This window comes from Geotrypetes seraphini, chromosome 5, assembly GCF_902459505.1.
Source record: "Geotrypetes seraphini chromosome 5, aGeoSer1.1, whole genome shotgun sequence".
Taxonomy (NCBI): Eukaryota; Metazoa; Chordata; class Amphibia; order Gymnophiona; family Dermophiidae; genus Geotrypetes; species Geotrypetes seraphini.
In genome coordinates this window covers 131,495,332-131,517,916 of record NC_047088.1, presented here as the reverse complement: position 1 = coordinate 131,517,916, position 22,585 = coordinate 131,495,332, and positions in this window count along the sequence as shown.

The window sequence follows — 22,585 nt, the reverse complement described above, 5'->3', positions numbered from 1 at the left end:
CAAAGGAATTAACAAACGGATGGACAGAGGAGACCCCATAGACATCATATACCTAGATTTCCAAAAAGCCTTTGACAAGGTGCCTCATGAACGTCTACTCCGGAAGCTGAAGAGCCATGGGGTGGAAGGAGACGTACATAGATGGATCAGAAACTGGTTGGCGGATAGGAAACAGAAGGTAGGAGTGAAGGGCCACTACTCAGACTGGAGGAGGGTCACGAGTGGTGTTCCGCAGGGCTCGGTGCTTGGGCCGCTGCTATTTGATATATTCATAAATGATCTAGAAGCAGGGACGAAGAGTGAGATAATAAAATTTGCGGACGACACCAAACTATTTAGTGGAGCTCGGACTAAAGAGGGCTGCGAAGATTTGCAAAGGGACTTGAACAAACTAGAGGAATGGGCGACGAGATGGCAGATGAAGTTCAACGTTGAGAAATGTAAAGTATTACATGTGGGAAGCAGAAACCCGAGGCACAACTACACGATGGGAGGGATCTTATTGAATGAGAGTACCCAAGAAAGGGACTTGGGGGTAATGGTGGACATGACAATGAAGCCAACGGCACAGTGCGCAGCGGCCGCTAGGAGAGCAAATAGAATGCTAGGTATAATCAAGAAGGATATTACTACCAGAACGAAAGAAGTTATCCTGCCGTTGTATCGGGCGATGGTGTGCCTGCATCTGGAGTACTGCGTCCAGTACTGGTCCTTAAGAAGGATATGGCACTACTCGAGAGGGTTCAGAGGAGAGCGACACGTCTGATAAAAGGGATGGAAAACCTTTCATTCGCTGAGAGATTGGAGAAACTAGGTCTCTTTTCCCTGGAGAAAGGGAGACTTAGAGGGGATATGATAGAGACTTACAAGATCATGAAGGGCATAGAGAGAGTAGAGAGGGACAGATTCTTCAAACTTTCAAAAAATAAAAGAACAAGAGGGCATTCGGAAAAGTTAAAAGGGGACAGTTTCAAAACGAATGCTAGGAAGTTCTTCTTTATCCAACGTGTGGTGGACACCTGGAATGCGCTTCCAGAGGACATAATAAGGCAGAGTACGATACTGGGGTTTAAGAAAGGATTGGACAATTTCCTGCTGGAAAAGGGGATAGAAGGGTATAGATAGTAGATAGAAGATTACTGCACAGGTCCTGAACCTGTTGGGCCGCCGCGTGAGCGGACTGCTGGGCACGATGGACCTCAGGTTTGACCCAGCGGAGGCATTGCTTATGTTCTTATATAAGCTTTTTAAGTATCAAAAGCATCCTTGAAAAGAAAGCTTTTTAGTTTGCTTTTAAATTTATCTAAATTGTTTTCTCCTCTTAAGCAAATGGGAAGGGCATTCCATGTTTGAGGAGCCATGACAGAAATAAATGTTGATCATTAGACCTCAGTAATCTAGTTTGGGTATAGGGAATCAATGATTTGTAAATGAAAGCCGGAGTTTTATATAATAGAGACTTAAAGGTAAGCAGACTTAATTTATAATGTATACGATGCGCGACTGGGAGCCAGTGCGCTTTTTTAAGAAGGGGAGTGACGTGATCAAATTTCTTAGCTTTCATTATAAGTTTAATTGAAGCATTTTGAATGATCCCTTTCTTATGTGCCCTATGGAATGCTCATTCTGCCTCCAACAAACTGCCCTACATTCATGACATCTTTATCTCCCAGTCCCTCCACTTGCTTACTCTAACTGAAACATGGATTTGCCCTGAGGACTCTACTGCAGCTGCTGCCCTCTTCCATGCGGGCTACCACTTCTTCCCTCTTCCATGCTGGCTACCACTTCTTCCATACACTTCGCCCTGCTGGTTGAGGTGAAGGTATTGGGCTTCATCTCTCTGCTATTTGCAGATTCCAACCTCTTCACTCACAGCCTTTCCTTATTTGAAGTCCACTCCATCCACCTATTCACTCCCTTACCTCTGCAGATAGTGGTCATCTATTGCCCCCTAACAAGTCCTCTTCCTCCTTTTTCACTGAATTTGACTCCTGGCTTTTGAGTTTTCTTGAGTCATCTTCTCCTTCCCTCATTCTTGGGGACTTTAACTTTCACCCTGATGATCCCACTGACAAGTATGCTGCTAAGTTTCTTGCCTTAACCTCCTCATTTGACCTCCAGCTTTGCTCAACAACCCCCACCAGGATGGCTACCTCCTTGACCTCGTCTTTTCCTCCAACTGTTCTCTCTCTAACTTCTCTACCTCACTGCTTCCCATCTTTAATCACCATCTGATATCATTCACCATTACTCACCCTCCCCCTGCCCCACGCCGTCACCTCCAAGAGGTTTCAAAATTTTCAAGCCCTCTCCTTGCCTCAATTATATTATCTAAGTCTGTCCACGAGGCTGTCTCATCGTACAATTCTATTCTCTCCTCTGCTCTGGACTCCCTTGCTCTCCTTGTTTCTCACTCTGTCAGGCATACCAAACCTCAACCTTGGCTCACTCCCAGTGTCCGTTACTTACGTTCCTGCACCCACTCAAATCTCGCACATGTGCTGACTTTCTTCACTTTAAATTTATGACCAGAGGTCACGTGACATGCTCTGAGGAGGACGTGATTAGTTTTCTCTCCGGCCACCAGCCTACTTAATCTCAGCTTTTCTATTTAATCCACTCTCTTCCAGGACTACCCTGATCGCGGCACTTACTGTGCTTCCTTCATGCAGCTTGCCAGCATTTTGGGGGTTTGTTGGATGGCCTCCAAAACCCTACGGAAGGACAAGGATCGGGGCCGCGTGCAGGAGCCAAAGATGGCACAGGATGTGAGCCTGCTGGTCCGTTCTCGACGCCTACGTGGGTGGTGGCTATAACCCAGGAGGTGACCGTGGCAGTTGCCTTTATTTTAGATGCTTGCTTCCTTACCCTGGACACTAAACTGGACACGTTGCAGGGTAAATTGGAGGCAGTGGGTCACGATCTCACCCAATTCCAGCAGCAGGTGAGCAACCTGGAAGATTGCGTCGACAGCATGGTGGAGAGTCAGATAGCTTCAGGGCGCAGGTTGGAGGTACTGGAGCAGCGGCTGGATGATTTGGAGAATTGTGCCCGATGGAACAACCTTCACCTTGTGGATCTTCCGGAGACCCTGCCTGACTCGGAGCTCCGTGTTTTATTGAGCGCTGGCTGCCCGAGTCTCTGGAACTCCTGCGGAATTGAGCCCCCTGAGGGTGGAGCGTGCTCATCAGCTTGGTGCGTGGCGGGAAGGAGCTGAGAGACCATAAGCAATCATCTTGCATATCCTGAACTTTGCCCATAAGGAGGCGGTGTTGTGAGCACTTTGAGGTGGCCGCCAGCTGACTTATCAATCCCGCCGGGTGCTTTGCTTCCAGGATTACTCTTCGGGGGTGGCCTAGCAGAGGCGACGGTTTATCCCTATTTGTTCCAGATTGTTTGACCGCAAGATTCTTTCTCACCTCTGGTTTCTCTTTTTAAGTATTTTCCCCTAGCTGATGATTAGATGGATTTGCCATCTCAAACTCGCTTTCAGGGCACAGTAATTAGAGAATCTCCAGATTGGCTGTGCCATCCTTGCTATGCAGATCTGATGAGTCTTTCGACGGCTGAACTGTTGAGATTCCTGGCATCTCTGGATTTACTCACCTAGGATCTGATCAACATGGATATTCGTCCTATTTTGGTATTACGACCTAGCTTTTGAAAAGTCATGGCTGATGTGTAAGCTTTATGCGAAGCAGGTTATTTCTTCTCTTATCCAGGCGATACAGACGTCTTCACCTGTGGCTTCTGCTTCCTTTTGGAGGTTTTCCCTTTCTTGGGTACTTCTCAACATTTGCACCCTTCCAGAGTTCTTTTTTGGCACACGTGTATTGCCAAGGGCTTAGCGTTCAATTCCCTTCAGCTTCAAGTGCCATTCTTAGCTTGTTACAAGGGCTAGGTATCTTGCTCTTCGCTTACTTCTCAGCTTCATGTAGTTCAGTTCCTAAACCAAGTACGGTATATTCATACACCTCTTAGAAAGCCCTGTCCGGAGTACAGTCTTAAGGTACTTCTTCGCAGTTTACCGAAGGCTTCATTTCATCCTTGTCTTTTGAGACTCTAAAAATGTGCCATTGGACACGGGGCTTCTTGTGGCCATGGCTTCAGCTTGGCGGTTTTCAGAGTTATAGGTCTTGTTCGGCGGGGATTCCTATTTCTGATTTACAAAATCTGGGGTGTCAGTTCGGACGGTACCACAATTTCTTTCTAAGGTGTTGTCATCCTTTCTTTTATAACTCTCTCACTTTTCCTTCCTTCTTCCTGGGAGGAGAAATGGGGAGACGTGCTTTTATTCAATGCATTTTTTTGAAAGTGCGTAGTGTTCTCCGCGAGCTAGGTTTCTAACGACTTTTAGTTGTTTAGATCACCTTTTTGTATTCTTCAAGGGACAACTCAAACATCTGGCAGCGTCCAAAGCCTCCATCACTCAATGGGTCCAGGAGAACATTCTTTACGCTTGCTTGATGGCAGGGAAGCGGTTGGCGAAAGAACTTAATGACCATTCCATCAGAGCGATGGCTACTTCTTAGACTCGGTCCAGAGGTTTTTTCCTTGGAGGAGTTTTGTCTCGTGACTACTTGGTCTTCTGAGAGTGCTTTATCTCAGCATTACTGGTTGGATGTGGGGGCGCATGCGGTGGATGCATTTAGTGCTTCGGCTGTTGAGGAGGCGGCGTTTGCTTCCCACCCAGATTGAGGATTGCTTTGCTACATCCCATTGGTCTCTGGATTCATCTGCTGCTGTTGCTAAGGAAGGAAAAATTATGTTCTTACCTGTTAATTTTCTTTCCTTCAGATGCAGCAGATGAATCCAGAGCCCCACCCTTTCTGGATATTGTCTGTCGGTTTTTTCTTTTGCAACTTTCGAAGTTTGTTATTATTGATGGTTGTATTCTGTATGATTGCCTTTTGAGATTTGTTATGGGAAAGAAGTTTTTTACATGATATGCCTATTGATTGTTACGGATGCTTGGGCAAGGAGCTATACTGCAGATACAGGAGGAGTGCCAGCCAATAGGATCACCTGTTAATCAGTTTCTCTATCTCTGCCTGCTGGTAGATGTGCGCTATCCCATTGGTCTCTGGATTCATCTGCTGCGTCTAAAGGAAAGAAAATTAACAGATAAGAACATAATTTTTCCATATTTTTGCCGATCCTTTATCGTGTCTAGAAAAGCTCCTGAGGTGTTCTGGAACAAAGAAAGTATATTTCATCCCCAAATATTTGATGAGGCTTTTACATGGATATGCCAATTGAAAAGTAGCCCCCAAAATCCTTTGTTTCTTGCCTCATAAGTAGAAATAATTTCTTCCTTTCTTATGTCTCTTTATTAACATCAGGATAAACCCAAATACGCTGACCCATGAAAGGAGTCTGAGCATTATGGAAGTATAACTTCATTACAGCATTAAGATCCTGCTGAAATACAAATGAAGCAAGAAAGGTAGATCTCTCATCAATTTTTGGTGTAGTTGTTTCTAGAATTTACGATAGATTTCCCAAGTCAAGTGATTGTTCCACAGCTCATTGAGTAGCTCCTGGTATTTCACTCCTTATCTGTTTTTTGGAACCAGGCAAATAATAAATTTTATTTAAAGAAGGAATAGCTTCGGGAGTGAAGCCCAGTACTTGCTGAAGATAGTTCCTGAACATTTCAACAGGGGAAATTTCCAATGTTTTGGGGAAATTTAAAAGTTTCAAATTTAATCATCTGTTATAATTTTCTTTTTTTTTTTTTTTTTTTTAGTTCAAAACTGTTTATTGAGTTTTCAATGTACAGAAGAGAACAAAAACAAAGATGAATACAAATACAGTTCATGGTGCAAATCACATCCATATACAGAATATACTGATGGTTGTATGAATACGAGGTAATACTCTAGTACAATGCCAACATATAGTGATCACAATTGCAGTACTCATGCCCTAGATGCATTGTCTAAGAAAATAACTATTGAGGTATCAAGCAAGCTAGTGTACAAAAGCGTAAAAATGCAAGGGTTATATATTACAATATAGGAGAAGACGCTGCCATATAGCCAGAAATCTAGGCATAGAGTCAGTCCTTTCCGCATATACTTTTTCATATTTCCCTGTAAGGCAGAGAACATTCCACCACATATGGTAATCTATTTTGGTAAAATCTTTCCAGCAAAACAACACGGTCTGTATTGCCAGAGATAGCATAATAGTAAGTAAACGAGTATTGTCTGAATTCATGGGTGCAGCGATCGCTTGTGACATTATGATTAGTATAGAATAGGTCAGAGACTCTTTGATATCTAATATATCACATATTATATTCCACATTTTATTCCAATAATCCTTTAAGAGTGGGCACAAAAAAAGAAGGTGCTCTATAGTACCATCTGAGGTAGAGCAGGACCAACATAAAGTGGACATTGAGTGGTCTATCCTATGTGACAATATAGGCGTCCAAACCGCTCTGTGCAAAAGAAAGAATATGGATTGTAGTAGAGATGCTGAGCGGATGGATTTAAAAAAAAATTTGCCATAAGGACACCCAATCTATGGCATCAGAAGGTAAGTTGAGATCACTACACCATTTCACTTCCAATTCCAAGGGATCAGAGAAAGAGGTTCTTTGTAGTAGATGATACCAGGTAGAAGCTTTGACGTTACCATCTGGCAGAGAACGCAAAAATTGAAGCATATCGGGGTCCGCTGACTGCAAACCATCTTTCTGGACTGAGTGCTGTACACAATGTATTAGTTGAAGCCACCGGAAATATTGAGACCCATGTAGACCACGGTCAGTCGATAGATCTGAAAAAGATGCCCAGGCATCTTTTTTTCTGAGATCCTTCACCAGGCATATGTCACATTTTTGCCATTCCGGCCATGAGACTGGAGACTCTGCTATCTTGAACCGATCGTTGTTCCATAAGGGTAGTATGGTGGAATCCGACCATCTAGATGGGAAAGTAGAATCAGCGCTATCCACCGCTAGTTTATAAGCTACCAATATCTTATCCAGCTTGTCTGATTTGGAGAGAGTGATTCCAGCTAAGTATCTAATGCGTCTATCTCCATATAATGCATTTTCAACAGAGAGCCAAACAGGAGGATCATATGTATTAGGCCTATGATATCCCGATGTCCACTGTTTCAGGATGAAGGCTTGGTGATAATGTAGAAAACTAGGGAAATTGACTCCACCCAATATGCGAGGTGCTTTTAACTTAGCAAGAGCAATACGCGGCTGCTTGTTTTTCCACAGGAATTTTGTAAGCAGAGAATCCACTTGTTTGTGGAAGGTGAGTGGTAAATGAAAGGGTAACATAGATAATATATAATTAATCTTGGGAGCTATCATCATTTTGATCGTTTCCACTCTGCCCCACCACGTCAGAGTTAGCGGAGACCCTTTGGAGATGGAAGATTTAATAATGTCTAATATGTGCTCTACGTTAAGGAGGACAGTTTCATCAACACTCGGACCAAACAGAACTCCCAGGTATTTTATGGATGTTGCTGACCATTTCATTCCATATGAGTTTATGTCAGATTCCGCTGCCGGACAATTAAGAAGCATCACTTCGGTTTTACTCATATTGAGTTTGTACCCAGAGACTCTCGCATATCGAGCTATGTCTGATAACAGAAAAGGAAAAGATGCAGGTGTTATATAAAGTAAAATATCATCTGCATAGGCAGAGATTTTAATATCTTGCTCATGTTCTTGAAGTCTGAAACCAATAATATCAGGATTGTTACGTATTGTCTGAATCAGTGGTTCCAGTGCAAGATTAAATAGTAATGGGGATAGAGGGCATCCCTGTCTGGTGTCCCTATTAGGGTAAAAGGCATCAGATAATGTACCATTAATAAACGTTCTAGTGGTAGGCTTTGAGTAGAGTACCTTTATTTTATTGATGAAATCCTCCGAGAAGCCAAACCAGAGTAGGGTATTGAAAAGAAAAGGCCATTCAATACGGTCGAAGGCTTTCTCTGCATCTAATCCAACCGCAAGCAATTCTTTTTGCTGTTTTTGTGCTTGAGCTATGACATGTGAGAATGTTCGAGTATTGTCGCTAGATGACCGACCAGTGATAAAACCACTTTGAGTCGATGGAATTAGTTTAGTTATGACCCGTTGCAATCTATTTGACAATAGTTTAGCATATATTTTTGCGTCCACATTTATTAGAGAAAGCGGTCTGTAATTGGCAAGATGACGTGGATCTTTACCCGGTTTGGGCAGCACAATTATAGTAGCTTCGGTGAAAGAGCCAGTGACCTCTCCCGTAGAGATGAGATGTTCAAGAAATGGAAGGTAAAACGGGATCAAGACCTCTTGGAATGCCTTATAAAACTCAACCGTCAGACCATCTGGTCCAGATTTCTTGAGAGCCATTGAGTGAATAACCAGGGATATTTCAGACGGTGAGATCCGTTCATTTAGATGTTCGTTGTCAATCTCATCTAAGGTGGGGTGAGGAATATTTGCCAGAAATTCAGAAATCAATTGCGGATTATTTGACTCAGCAGTGTATAGTGACTTGTAGAAGGTCATGAATGCTTGAGAGATGGCCTTAGTTCCGGTAACTTCAGCCCCTGATTCCAATTTGATGGAGGCAATGTTAGATTTTGCCTCACGCCGTTTAAGAAGATTAGCCAATAAATGGCTGCATTTATTATTCTCAGCAAAGTAAGATGCAGATTGTTGAAATATCGCATGTGAGGCCTTGTTACTTAAGATTGAATTGTAGCGGAAGCGTGTTCTGTTCAATCTAAGCAGGAGGTCTATGTCGCAAGGTGTTTGTTGATGTTGAGATTCTAGGCTTCTAATTTCATCTTCTAGCTTATGTTGATCTTCTTTCAATTGTTTACTTTTATGAGCAGAATAAGTTATTATGATACCTCGAATGAAAGCTTTATAAGCATCCCAACAGCAAGACCAGGAAGTTTGTGCAGGAGTATAAAGCTGAAAATATTCTTGTGTTCTAGACCTTATCAACTCACAAAACTGTTCATCTTGTAAGAGGGCATTATTGAAACGCCATTGCCGTGTTTTTTGAGAAGAAGCTTTGACTTTTAGTTGAATTGTAATGGCCGCATGATCCGATATAGTGATTGGTGGAATAGCCGCATCCGTTATGGAAGAACACAAAGATTTGCTCACAAGAAAAAAATCGATCCTCGAGTACGATGAGTGGGGAGGAGAGAAGAAGGTGAAGGCCTCTGTGTCAGCATGTAAATGTCTCCATATATCCAAAAGGTGAACATAAGTTATGAGATCCTGTAATGCAAACCAAGCTTTGGTTTTCTTATACGTGCAGTTTGATTTTCTATCTATACTCGGATTCAAAACCAGATTGTAGTCTCCAGTGACAACCAGGTTAGCCGTGGATTCATCCAGAAGAGATTCATGCACAGAGTGAAAAAAGTCTGGTCTATCTAGATTCGGACCATACAAGTTAAATAAGCAATATACCTCACCTGCGCTATTAATTGTGACTTTAACCCAGCGTCCATTGAGATCATTTGAAGAGGAAATGATGGAAATATTACTGGATTTCTGAATCAAAGTAATAACTCCACCCTTTCTATCAATGGCAGGAGAATAATATGGTGGCAAGGCCCAGGGAAGAAAAACCTTAGCTGAAGCAGAAGCATCCAGATGTGACTCCTGTAACATTATAACATCGGGTTTAAGATTATCAAGATATGTTAAAACTTTTTTCAACTTAATTTTGTTATTTAGACCCTTTGCATTTAAAGATATAATTTTAAGAGACATTGCAGTTATGAAAAAGACATAAGAGCATGAGACACTGATATTCAAGTGTAAAAGGTGACCAGTAATACAGGCTTATTAAGTAAGACTAGGTGTGAGAAAGGAACCACATCAGTATATGACTCATAAAAAAATAATAGACCAAAACCATTGAGAAACATCCTGAACTGAGAAGAGTGATAAAACAGTCACTGCTATATAATAACCATGTGAGTGTAGCTGAGGGAGCCATAATGGCAGACAGATCCCAACGTGCCCTCATTAGTGTCAGAATTCAACATACAAACAGTTGTTAACAGCAAAACATTGTGCTGGCAGGAGCTAATAGCGTCACAGCATTCTCATATAATATAATATAGTAATTGGCTGTAATGTGTAGTGCAGACAGAATAACATCATCTAATACAGCAACATGTGAGAAACCATGTTATCAGACATTCAAACCTGATTGATTGGGGTAGGTGAATGTAGTTCAATAAATGAAGCCAGCTCTTCCGGGTTCATGAAGTCCTTGGTTGTATTATTCAGTGTTACTCTCATGCGAGCCGGGTAGAGTAAGCCAAATCTTGCATTTAGAGATTTCAATTGCGGTCTGTAGGAGAGAAGCAGCTTGCGTCGGCGGGCAGTAGTTTTACTCAGGTCAGGAACAAATAGGATGGTGGAACCCTCATGCTTGATTGGAGCTCTGATCTTAGCCCGCTGCATGATCTCCAAAACGTGTTGGTATCTAAGCAGCTTGAGTACAACCGGTCTGGGGCGAGGGTCTCTGGTAGAAGAGGAGGGTACCCTGTGGGCTCGCTCAATTTCAAATTCCCTATGGAAAGTAAGGTCAAGGAGCCGAGAAATTAGAGCTTCTAGATTTTTAATAAGCTCACCATCTCGGCCATTCTCCGGGAGCCCCAGGATGCGAATGTTACATCTTCGAGACCAGTCATTACTATCTTCCAGGTCTCTTTCTAATGCGGCTATGCGGGTGGCCTGTTTCCTGAAATCAGTCATCTGCACAGTGCTAGCCTCCATCTTGGATTCCAATGTGCTCACACGTGTTTGAAGCTGTGCAAAATCTTCTGCCATACCTGTTATTTTTTCCATTTATTTCATCTGTAGAGGCCTTTGTGTCTGTTACCAGCTCTTTGAGCTCTCTTAGCTCCGCCAGGATCTCGCGGCCCGAATTGCCGGTGGAAGGAGGGAGCGGCGCTTTTGATGGGGAAAGCGGCTCAGGCTTGTGCCGCTTCCCGACTTTTTTGTCCGACATCCGGTAATGATATCAGGGCCAGAAGAATGCGATTTAAGTCTATTAGACTTGCTGTGTCCTCTGCGGCTCGGTATTTGATTTTTTCAAACTGTTTGCCAAAGTATGAGGAGCAGCGCGGGAGCACGGAAATCAAGCCGTCATTTCGCTCGGGCTCAGCCATGCCTCTCCTGTTATAATTTTCTAATTGTTCTATTTTCCTGTGGATTAACAATTTGTCCTTAATTAAACTTTCATTGACAACTTTTAGAGCAGTTATTTCTTGATTAAGAGCCCCAATTCTTGATTTGTTTTCAATTTTTATATCCTCTAAAGCAGTATTTTTCAACCTTTTTACACCTGTGGACTGGCAGAAATAAAAGAATTATTTTGTGGACCGTCAAACTACTAGGACTAAAATTTAAAAACCGCGTTTCCGTCCCATCTCCTCGATCACCTCAGTAACTATAGAAAAATAGACAAATATAGTGCAAAATATGTCACATGGCTTCAAGTGGCAATCTTAGTTACAAGGGCTAGGTATCTTGCTCTTTGCTTACTTCTCAGCTTCATGTAGTTCAGTTCCTAAAAGGAGTATAGTATATTCATACACCTCTTAAGAAGCCCTGTCCAGAGTACAGTCTTAAGGTACTTCTTCGCAGTTTACAGAAGGCTTCGTTTCAACCTTGTCTTTTGAGACTCTAAAAGGCTGTGACATTGAACACGGTGTTTCTTGTGGCCATGGCTTCAGCCCAGCGGTTTTCTGAGTTGCGGGCCTTGTACGCGGGGATTCTTATTTCTGATTTACAAATTCTGGGGTGTCAGTTCAGACAATACCACAATTTCTTTCTAAGGTGGTGTCATCCTTTCTTTTATGCCGTTCTCACATTTCTTTCCTTCTTCCTGGGAGGAGGAATGGGGAGGTGAGCTTTTCATCACTACATTTTTTTAAAAGTGCGTAGCATACTCCGCAATCTATAGGTTTCTAATGACTTTTAGTCATTTAGATCACCTCTTTTTCAAGGGATGCGACAAATGTATGGCACTTTGTTGTATCCAGCGAGGCTGCGGGTCACACATAATGGTTCCACCTGCTTTTCTGCGACTGTGGTAGAGGCTCTGAATTTTGGAGGATTTTGGAATCTGGAGGATTCGGGTGGCTCCGCCTTTTCGACGGCGCCTTAATTGCCATCTTCCTACTACCAGTTGACTTTGCTACCTGCTGGACTGCCTGCCTTTATTTTTCTCTTTGTTTGGCTCTTTGCTGTCTTTGTTCGCTGCCCTCTTGACCTCCACTGTGACTGGGCTTTGGACTCCCACCTGGCTGCTACTCTGGGCACTATGCTAGAGCCGTCTCCCGGTTTCCTTTGCATCTCTGTGCCCGGTTCTGAGACCCACCTTTTCCTGGACTTGCCCTTCTGTGCTGGAATTACCTTTTGGCCTATGCCTGCCTATTGTGGCTGCCCTTCTTTGTGGCTCGCCTTGGCTTGCACCTCCTTTGGTCTGTGCTGCCGACTCTGACCTGCAGAGGCTTAAAGTGGATATTGCATTGTTGCAGGAGATACACCTTACTGACTTAGAGTATCCTAAACTATGGAGGGGTTGGGTTGAACACTGTATAACCTTTGCTGCGGTCGGGAAAAAGTGGGGAATTGCTATTCTTTTTTGTAAATCCGTGGCCTCCCAGATAACACCGGTGGCCGTTGACACAAATGGCCATTATGCCTTTTGTACAGCGGTGGTCGCAGGTGTTACAATGTTGGTTGGCTGTGTTTATGCTCCTAATACCTAGGATAAATCCTTCTATGCTGGTTTGAAGGCCCTCCTCTTGCAGCGCGCTCATCTTATTTTAGGCAGGGATTTCAACGTCGCTTGGGACTCCTCTGTGGATAAATCTCATTCCGCTCCAGGTGGTGTGGTGACTAAGACTAAAGGACTCCCCCAGTTGTGTCAGTGGCGTACCTAGCATATGTGACACCCGGGGCCCATCATTTTTTGGCACCCCCCCCATCTGTACGAAAAATATGATTTTTAATAACAATCCACAAGTTACACATGAGTACCTAGGAAAAGGCAACATCTTACATATGCAGTGAGCAGTACAACATCAATACTTGTAAAACTAAACAAGCCAGACTAGTACAGATCAATCCTACACCGTCAATCCTAACAGAAAACCATGTCTTTCGAACACACAGAACACAGAAAACATCTTTGCCTAGTATGGAATATGTCATTACAAACCCCTCCCCCTTTTATAAAGTAGTGTGTATTTTAGCCACGGTGGTAACAGCTCTGACGCTCATAGAATTCTGGGCATCAGAGCTGCTACCACCACGGCTGGTGCTAAAAAACGCTCCACAGTTTTGTAAAAGGGGGGATAAAATAGAAATACATAGACAAAGGTTAAATTGAACCAGCAAGAAGCTGGACTCTGCATACAATGCAACACCGCAGAAACAGTGACACATGTCTCCTAAAGCAATAAATAAATAGAAAATTTTTTCTACCTTTGTCTTCTCTGGTTTCTGCTTTCCTCATCTTCTTGTTACTCTCTTCCTTCCATCTACTGTCTGCCATCTTTTTGCCCTATAAGGCATCTTCTCTACTTCAATGCCCCTTCCAGAAACTGTATGCCTCCCCCTTCCATCTCTCCTTTCACCCCCCATTGGTCTGGCATCTCTCTCCTCTCCTTCCTTCTCCCACACCTCTCTTCTGCAATCCCTTTCTTCCCTCATTTTCCTTTTCAATTTATTTTCTGCATCCATCTAGGTTACGTTCTTACTACCCTCTCATCAATTTCCTTTTTTACTATCTACAGCTCGCCACCTCTTTCCCTCAGCCCCTCCAGTATTTCCCTAACTCAATCCTTTTCCCCCATCATGTGCTCTCCTTTTATTTATCCCCTCCTTCCATCATCTGCTCTCTTCTCTCTCCCCACTTCCATCATCTGCCCCTTCTCTCTCTTTCCCCCTCTTCCATCATCTGCCCCTTCTCTCTCTTTCCCCCTCCTTCCATCATCTGCCCTTTTCTCTCTCCCCACTTCCATCATCTGCCCCTTCTCTCTCTTTCCCCCCACTTCCATCAGCATCTGCCCCCTTTCACTCCCTACAACCCAATTCCATGTAGTATTGTTCCCCCTTATGTCTCTTTCTTTCCCTGCAATTCCATCAGCATCACCCCCTTTCTCTCCCTCCACCACGCATCCATACTACCCTGACCCCCTTTCTAACCCTTCACCATGATTCCATATCACCCTGACCCCCTTTGTCACCCTTCACCATGATTCCATACCACCCTGACTCCCCTTTGTCACCCTTCAGCATGATTCCCTACCACCCTGACCCCCCTTTGTCACCCTTCAGCATGATTCCCTACCACCCTGACCCCCCTTTCTCACCCTTCAGCATGATTCCATACCACTCTGACCTCCTTTCTTTCTGCATCCCAAAGGTCCCGCGATGACTGCTTCTGCTCGGGTGGAAGAGGTAAGTGGCGTCGGAGGGGGCTGGGCCGGCAGACGCAATTAGTTGCGACAAGATCCCGTGATGATTGCGGCTGCTGGTCCCCCCCCGACGTCACTTATCTCTTCCCAGTCATTGCGGGACCTTCTTCACTTCGGCGCAGCTGCCGACTCTGCTCTAAGTAAGGCAGCCGTGCTGAAGTGCTGTTTGAAGCAGCGTGGGAGGTTCCGGATCCAGCCAGCTGTGCACCCCCTTGGAGCGTGCACCCGGGGTGGACTGCCACCCTCCCCCCCCGGTACACCACTGAGTTGTGTCAACTTTTGGATCTTTTGGATGCTTGGTGACTTCATCACCCTGGGAAGCAGGATTATACCCATCTGTCTCGTGCTCACTCCACTCAATCTCGTATCGATTACGTGTTGATATCTCAGTCTCTTTTTTCCAAGGTACAGCGAGCGGAGATTGGGCCTTATGCGATTTCTGATCATGCCTGGGTATGGATGGACTGGGCTTTGGATGTGGAGTCTGGCCCCCCCCCCCGGGGTCCTGGGCCTACCCTCTATGGTTTCAGGAGGATCCTCGTTTCTTGTCTTATCTCATGAGAGAGTGGAAAGTTTACCAATTCCATAATAGCCAGCATGTGAAGGATCCCGTTTTATACTGGGAAATGGCAAAGGTGCGCTGTACGCTACTCCCCAAGCCACTCTGTGGGTTAATGGCTGTAGATCCTCATTATTTGAGATTCATAGAGGCACCTGTCAGGGCTGTCCTCTGTCCCCTTTGTTGTTTGTCCTGGCCCTTGACCCGCTTCTTCGTGATATTTACTCGAACCCGGATATTAAGGGGGTCACCCTGGTGTCTCAGAGTTTTAAAATTGCAGCTTTTGCGGACGACCTTTTGGCTCATCTGACGAACCCTAACCACTCTTTGCGAGCTCTTTTGGAAACTATTAGAGAATATGGGGATTATGCCAGTTTTCATTTGAATCTGCTTAAATCTGAGGCTTTACCCTCCTCTTTGGCTTTGAAGGCTCAGTGGGGCACCTCCTTTCCTTTACGGTGGGCTATGGGCTCTTTTAAATATTTGGGGGTGCATCTCTTCATCTCTACGACACAACTCTATTCCCTTAATATTTATCGGCTCGTGACTGATACTAGGCCTCAGCTTGAGACCTGGGGTGATCTTCCTCTGACCTTGATGGGCTGTATCGCCTTGATTCGCATGGTTATCTTCCCATGTTGGTGGTATGTGCTACAAACTTTGCTGGTTCACCTGTTGAAGAAGGATATTTCCAAATTACACAGATTATTGTCTCGATTCTGTTGGCGGTCTCATAAGCCGAAGATGCGCTTTCTTTATTTAGTGGGCAGATGGACGCAGGGGGGCCTTGGACTCCCAGATTTTGGTCTTTATAATGAAGCTTATTTGCTTAGGCACCTGAAAGACTGGTCACAGGGTACCCTTGGATTTTAAACGGGCTTTTTATGCACCTCATTCTTTCTCTAGCCTCTTGCATTTGCCTGCTCAGGAGTTTCCTGTCCTGTTCCGTTCTAGTGTTCTTTTGAGATCTATGCACGCTGTGTGGGGTAGTTTGATTGGGAGGGGACCCCCACATGATGAATCAGTTACCCTTCCGGGGGAGCTCAGCTTTTCTACTGGGTTGAGATAACCCTACTTTTCTTCGCTGGGCTGCCCGAGGCATTACTCTTGTGGAACACTTGTTGACTGCGGAAGAGAGTTTGCAACCTCTTACTACTTTGGCTGATCGTTTGGGTAGGTGTTGGGGTGATACTTTTGCCTATTGTCAAGCTAAGCACTATGTTCTCTTTCTTCCTCCAGATCGCCTCACACAGCCGATGGGAGTACATCTTCAGAGTTTCTTTGCTGGGGTGGAGATCTGTTCTACCTCGGTGTCTGTGCTGTATAAAGCCCTTTCTGGATTTGCACATCCTAAAGATGTCTCATGGATACAGGGGAATTGGGGGCAGGAGCTCCATCAAGACCTTGGCCACTGGGACATCCGGCGGGGGGTCCCTCACTTGATAACGGGAGTGATGGTTCGCGAATGCTATGTTCGAGTGATTTATAGAGCTTATTTTACTCAGGTCCAATTATATAAAGTGGTTGGCATCGATTCCCCTCTTTGTCTGAAATGTGGCGGGATCCCAATACCTTTGCTCACTCTTTTTGGGACTGTTGGACCATACAAGCTTTTTGGCAATCCATCGTCCATTATCTCCAGGGCTTATTTCGGAGTCCCATTTCGGGCACTATAGAGAACTTGGTTTTAGATCTCCCTGGGGCTTTCCGCGGCCTCCCCAAGGGGGGTCTCCAATGGTGTCGTAAGGTGTGTTACCTTGCTCGTAAGTGCATTTTGCAATCCTGGACTGTTTCTGAGCCTTCCTCTTATTGGACTTGGAGATCTCTGGTAGATACTTTGGCCGTCTGGGAGGCCCGAGAGGTGGTTGGTCGCCCTTGATGGCAGTGTAACTATCTGCTGATTTGGGGAGCCGACCTGGATTCCTTACCTCATAGAGGTCATAGCCTCCTTTTGAATCCTCTTGCTTAGCTTTACTTGTGTTCCCAACACTTGCTCCCATGGTCAGTCGCTGCCTGTCCCTTTCCTTTTTGGGGGGGGATTCCTCCTGATGTAGCCCAAGGACCACAAGAGTACGGGCCTTTGGCATTCAGGAGACCTCTTGTTCGTCTTTTGTATATTTCTGGAGGGGGGACTCTGGGGGGAGGTTGCAATGGGGGGAGGGGGGTTGGTGATTGGGTGGGGTGGGGGAGAGGGGTTGGGTTTGCTCCTTTGTCTGTTTCTGAAAATTATGTATTCGATGTTGATTCTTTGATCTTGTATTTCTTGTTCTTTGTTCTTTTCATATTTACAATAAATCAGATTTGAACATAAATTTATGATGACCTCCTTTAATTCTGCACTTACATGGGTCAAACAAGATTACTACATTCAACTAACTAACTTCCTTTCTTCCAACCCTTGTCATCTCTTTGCCACGCTTAACTCCCTCCTCAAACTTCCGACCCCTCCTCTCTCTCCCCAGATTATGGCTGATTACTTCCATGACAAGGTCCACAAGATCACCCTTGAGTTCACTACAGAGTCACATCCTTCTTCACTCTCCTGAACTTCAACCTCATACCTCCCCTTCATCCTTCACCCAAACAGCTCAGGAAGCTTCTGTCTGGCCCCGCCTGCTTGTTCCCGTCAACTACTGCTGACTTTTCTGCCTTCTCTGTAATCACAGAGCAAGAAACTGCGCAACTTCTGTCTTCAGCCAAACCTACTACATGACCCTCAGACTCTTATTCCCACCCCTCTACTCGACCCCATCTCACATACTGTTATCCCTCCCATATGCCATATTCTCAATCTATCTCTTTCCACTGCAACTGTCCCTGCTGCCTTCAAACATGCGGTAGTTAAGCCACTTCTCATAAAACCCTTGCTGGACCCTTCCTGCCTGTCCAACTATCGCCCTGTCTCCCTTTTTCCATTCCTAGTCAAGATACTCGAGCGTGCTATTCTCCGTAGCTGCCTGAAATGCCTTTCAATTCAACAGATTCTTGATCCTCTACAATCTGGTTTTCACCCTCAACTCTCCACAAAGACTGCCCTCACTAAAGTCTGCAGTGACTTGTTTATGGCCAGATCTAAGGGCCTTTACTCTATCCTTACCCTTCTTCACCTGTCTGCTGCCTTTGATACTGTAAATCACAGCTTACTCTTTGATATGCTATCCTCAGTTGGATTCCGTGATTCTGTCCTCTCCTGGTTTGCCTCCTACCTTTCCCAATGCACCTTTAGTGTATGTAATGGTGGGTCCTGTTCTGCTGCTACCCTGTTAGCGATTGGTGTACCCCAGGGTTCTGTCTTAGGACATTTTCTCTCTCTACACCTCTTCCCTTGGTGCCCTGATCTCCTCCCATGGCTTCCAGTATCACCTTTATGCTGATGACTCCCAGCTCTACCTCTCTACACCTGAAATTTCACCTAAAGTCCAAGAAAAAGTCTCTGCTTGTTTGGCTGACATTACTGCCTGGATGACTTGCTATCATCTGAAAGTATGACCAAGACTGAGCTGCTCTTCTTTCCTCCTAAACCTTCTGCTTCTCCGCCTCCTTTTTCCATCTCTGTAAATAATATTGTCATTGTTCCAGTCTCCTCTGCTCGCAACCTTGGAGTTGTCTTCAATTCTGACCTATCATTTTCTATGTATATCCAGCAAGCTGCTAAGACCTGTCGCTTCTATCTCTTCAATATCCCCAAAATTCACCCCTTCCTCTCTGAGCACACTACCCGGACCCTTGTCCAAGATCTCGTAATCTCACGCATAGATTAATAATAATAATAATTTTATTCTTATATACCGCCATACTGAAAAAGTTCTAGGTGGTTCACAACAAGCAGAGCTAGTACATGCAATGCAGATAAAATACAACAGATTAGAATAAAAGAAACTTATTAACAATTTATGTTTAAATGATTTTTATTGTGGCAGGTATGTGGTCCTGTCCCTTTAAGGCAAAGTGCTGTTAGAAGCATGGGAGGAAGCCTGCCAGGGAAATGCCTGAGTCTGCTTCCCCACCCTGGCTTAGGGGGTGTGGTCTTGAGATCTTAAAAGGCCAGGTCAGATTACAGGAAGACAGACAGAGACGGAGGCAGGAACACAGAAGGCAGCGTGACGAGAAACACAGAGACGGGGAAGCTGGAACCAGAGAAGGAAGCTGTAAGCAGGGCAAAGAAAGATGGTCTGAGCACAGACAAACTAGAAGCCCAGCTGAAAAGCAGTGCGAGTTACCTTCCAGAGATTACCCCCCTCTGACTGGGTTATGCAAGAAGAGGAGAAATCTCCTCTCAGCCCAGGAACAGAGGTTTTTTCATTGCCTGAGGATATGGAGGTTGGTGAAATCTTACTGGAATTCCAGGAACCAGCTGAGGCCATGCACATCAGGTAGATCAGTGAGTCTTGATTTTCACCTAACCTACCTGCCAGTTCATAGTCAGTAGCGCGCCGACAATGGAGGGCAGACAATTCAGTGCAAGACACCAGCGCGCCGCGGGAAAACTTAGTTTTAAAGAGCTCCGAAGTGGGATGTGAGTGGGGAATCTCCCCACTTTGCTGCATAGTGTTCGCGCTGCTGTTGGGGGGGGGGGGTTGGGGGGTTGGAACCCTCCATTATAGAGAAAATGCAACTTTTTCCGCTTTTGGGGGGGAAAAGTTCAGTTTTCTCTATAATGTGGAGGATTGAACCCCCCATATACCCCCAACGGCAGTGCAAGCAGTATTGTTTTGTTGATTTGTGGTTGCATGGTGCAGCATCTGTCTATCGTCATTCCCAGAAGTTTTAGAGTGGGTTGAATTGGGTATGTGATTGAGTTTATTATTAGGTTTGTTATGGTTGTGGTTTTACTTTTCGAGAAGTATGAATTTTATTTTGTCTGGGTTCAGTTTTAGTTTGTGGTCTTTCATCCATGTTGCCACTGTTTCTAGAGTTCTGTGTAGTGTCTGTCATGGTGGGTGTTGGCTGATCAAAAGGAAGGAGAATGGTGATGTCTGCATAGCTATAGGAGTTAAGCCTATTTTGTCTAGGCAGGTGCCGAGGGATGCAATGTAGAGATTGAAGAGTGTTGTGAAGTTTCAAATTTTATTGATGAGTTGCTGAGTCGCTTAATTTAATTTTTACTAAGCGAGTTACAACATAAAAAAAATAACATGGTTCTGATTTTTCTTTATTTGTCTTTACTCTGTAGGTCCTGGATTGTAGGAATCCTTGAAACCATGTGTTTACTTTGCCTGTGATTTCTATTGTATCTAGTATTTGCAGCAGGATGTTGTGGTCTACCAGGTCAAATGCTGCGGTGAGATCTAGTTGTATAATCAGCATTTTTTGCCTGTGCTGAGGTGTTGTCTAGCTGTGTCCATAAGGGAGCCTAGTAGTGTCTCAGTGCTGAAATTGGTTCTGAGTCCAGACTGTGTAGGGTGGAGCAAATTGTGGTTTTCTAGGTAGTTGGTGAGGAGTTTAGCTACGAGGCCTTCCATTAGCTTGACATATAGTGGAATTGAGGCTATGGGTCTGTAGTTGGATGGTAGATCTGTTGCTCCTTTTGGGACTTTCAAGATTGGGGTGACGATAATTTTGGAGAGGTCTTGTGGGAAAAGGCCATCTGTGAGCATTCTGTGGATGGCGCCACAGATGGAAGACTGAACTAGTCACGCTTCTCGTGTCTTTTTTTGATTTTCATTTAATTTCATGTAAACAGTAGCCTTTAATCGCCTTAATCACGCTTACCCGCCGGAATCCACCGACTTCTTCCCACCGCATCGCATCGGGATAGAAAGCCTTCGGGCGCCGCGGTGGAGAACCGCACGCCGCAAGCAGGAACTAAGGCAGGGAGGCGGCGGAGAGCCGAGGCCAGGATGCCGCAAAAACCATCTTTGCTGCTCTCCGTATGACATCAACCTGCCCAACATCCACCCGACCTTCAGCCCACCTGGCCTGCGCGTCTGTTAAAGAACGTCCACATGCCACGGTAGAGAGCCCACTCCGCGGCATAAAACCGAGGCAAGGGCGCGGCAGAGAGCCAGAACCAGGGCCGAGTCCCCCGCGGGAGGCCTGCAGCGGCGCCGTTCTCTTCCCCAGCACCATTGCCGCCCACAACAGTAGTGCTCCCCACCAGGACCAGGACCGAGACCACCGCGGGAGGCCTGCAGCAGCGCCGTTCTCCTCCCCAGCACCACTGCCACCCACAACAGCAGTGCTCCTCACCCGGATGCAGTGGTGGAGCAGAGAGTCACATTCTGAGGCTGATTTGGGATTCGAGCGACTGCGCTCCCAGGCGCTGCGTCGAGGAGCCGAACGTGGAGCATTACGGAGGTTGCTGCTGCCTTCGGTGGCCTTCGGTGGCATTGATCTTTATTGCAGAGCCATCGCGGTAGAGGAGAAGGAAAGCAGGAGCCCGATCCCGTGAGCAGATAATCCGCCCCCTCCCACGAACCGACGGGGGAACTTAAAAATCAACACTAATACCAGAAGGCAGGAGAGTGAAGCAGGAGCCCGATCCTACAAGCAAACAAATTGATTCGCCCACCCCCGAACCAGCGGGGAAACCTAAAAATCAACACCGATATCAGCGAGCAGGAGAGAGAAGCAGGTGCCCGCCCCTACAGGCAAGCGAATTGAGCCGCCCATCCTCCGAACCAGCGAGGAAACTCAAAAACCAAAAACCAGCACCGATACCAGCGGGCAAACTTAAAATCAACACCGATACCAGCGGGCAGGAGCCCAATCTCGCAAGCAAGCGATCCGCCCTTCCCCTGAACCAGAGAGGATACTTAAAATCAGCACCAATATCAGCAGGCAGGTGAGAGAAGCAAGAGCCCGACCCTGCTGGCAAACAAATCGATCTGACCATCCCCCGAACCAGCGGGGAAACTAAAAAAACAAACAAAAAAAAAAACAACCCAACACCGATACCAATGGGGAAACTTATAAATCAGCATCAATACCAGTGGGCAGGAGAGTGAGGCAAGAGCCCGATCCTGCAGGCAAGTGATCCGCCCCTCCCCCGAACCATTGGGAAACTTAAAATCAGTTATCTGATTCACTGTCAATTAATCATTCTATAAACGGGAAGTTACAGAAACACCAAACAGTCTTTAAAACTAGAAGGAGTCAATCTAACCTATAAGCATGCATCTCCTATTGCTCCTACTAATTTATTTAATATGCAATAACATTAAGGATGTTAAGTCACTCCATCCACAGCTATGCTCAATCCACTACCCCGCTTTACCCATTAGGTTTATAATCAACCAACAGGAAGACAGAGAAAATCATATCAAGGTAATCTCAAGCAACGGAAGACATCAGAATACACTGAAAACCACTACACCCACCAATCCTATCACATCTACTTCCGTTTCATGTGCATATCTTAACACCAGATCTGTTAGGAACAAAGCATTCTTAATCAAAGATTGGATCATCAACAAGCAAATAGCCTCTCTCTTTCTAACGGAAACATGGCTTCTGTCTGAAGCCGACCCAATAATAAATGATCTTATACCAGATAATTTTAAAATCCACAAGCTGAATCGCGAA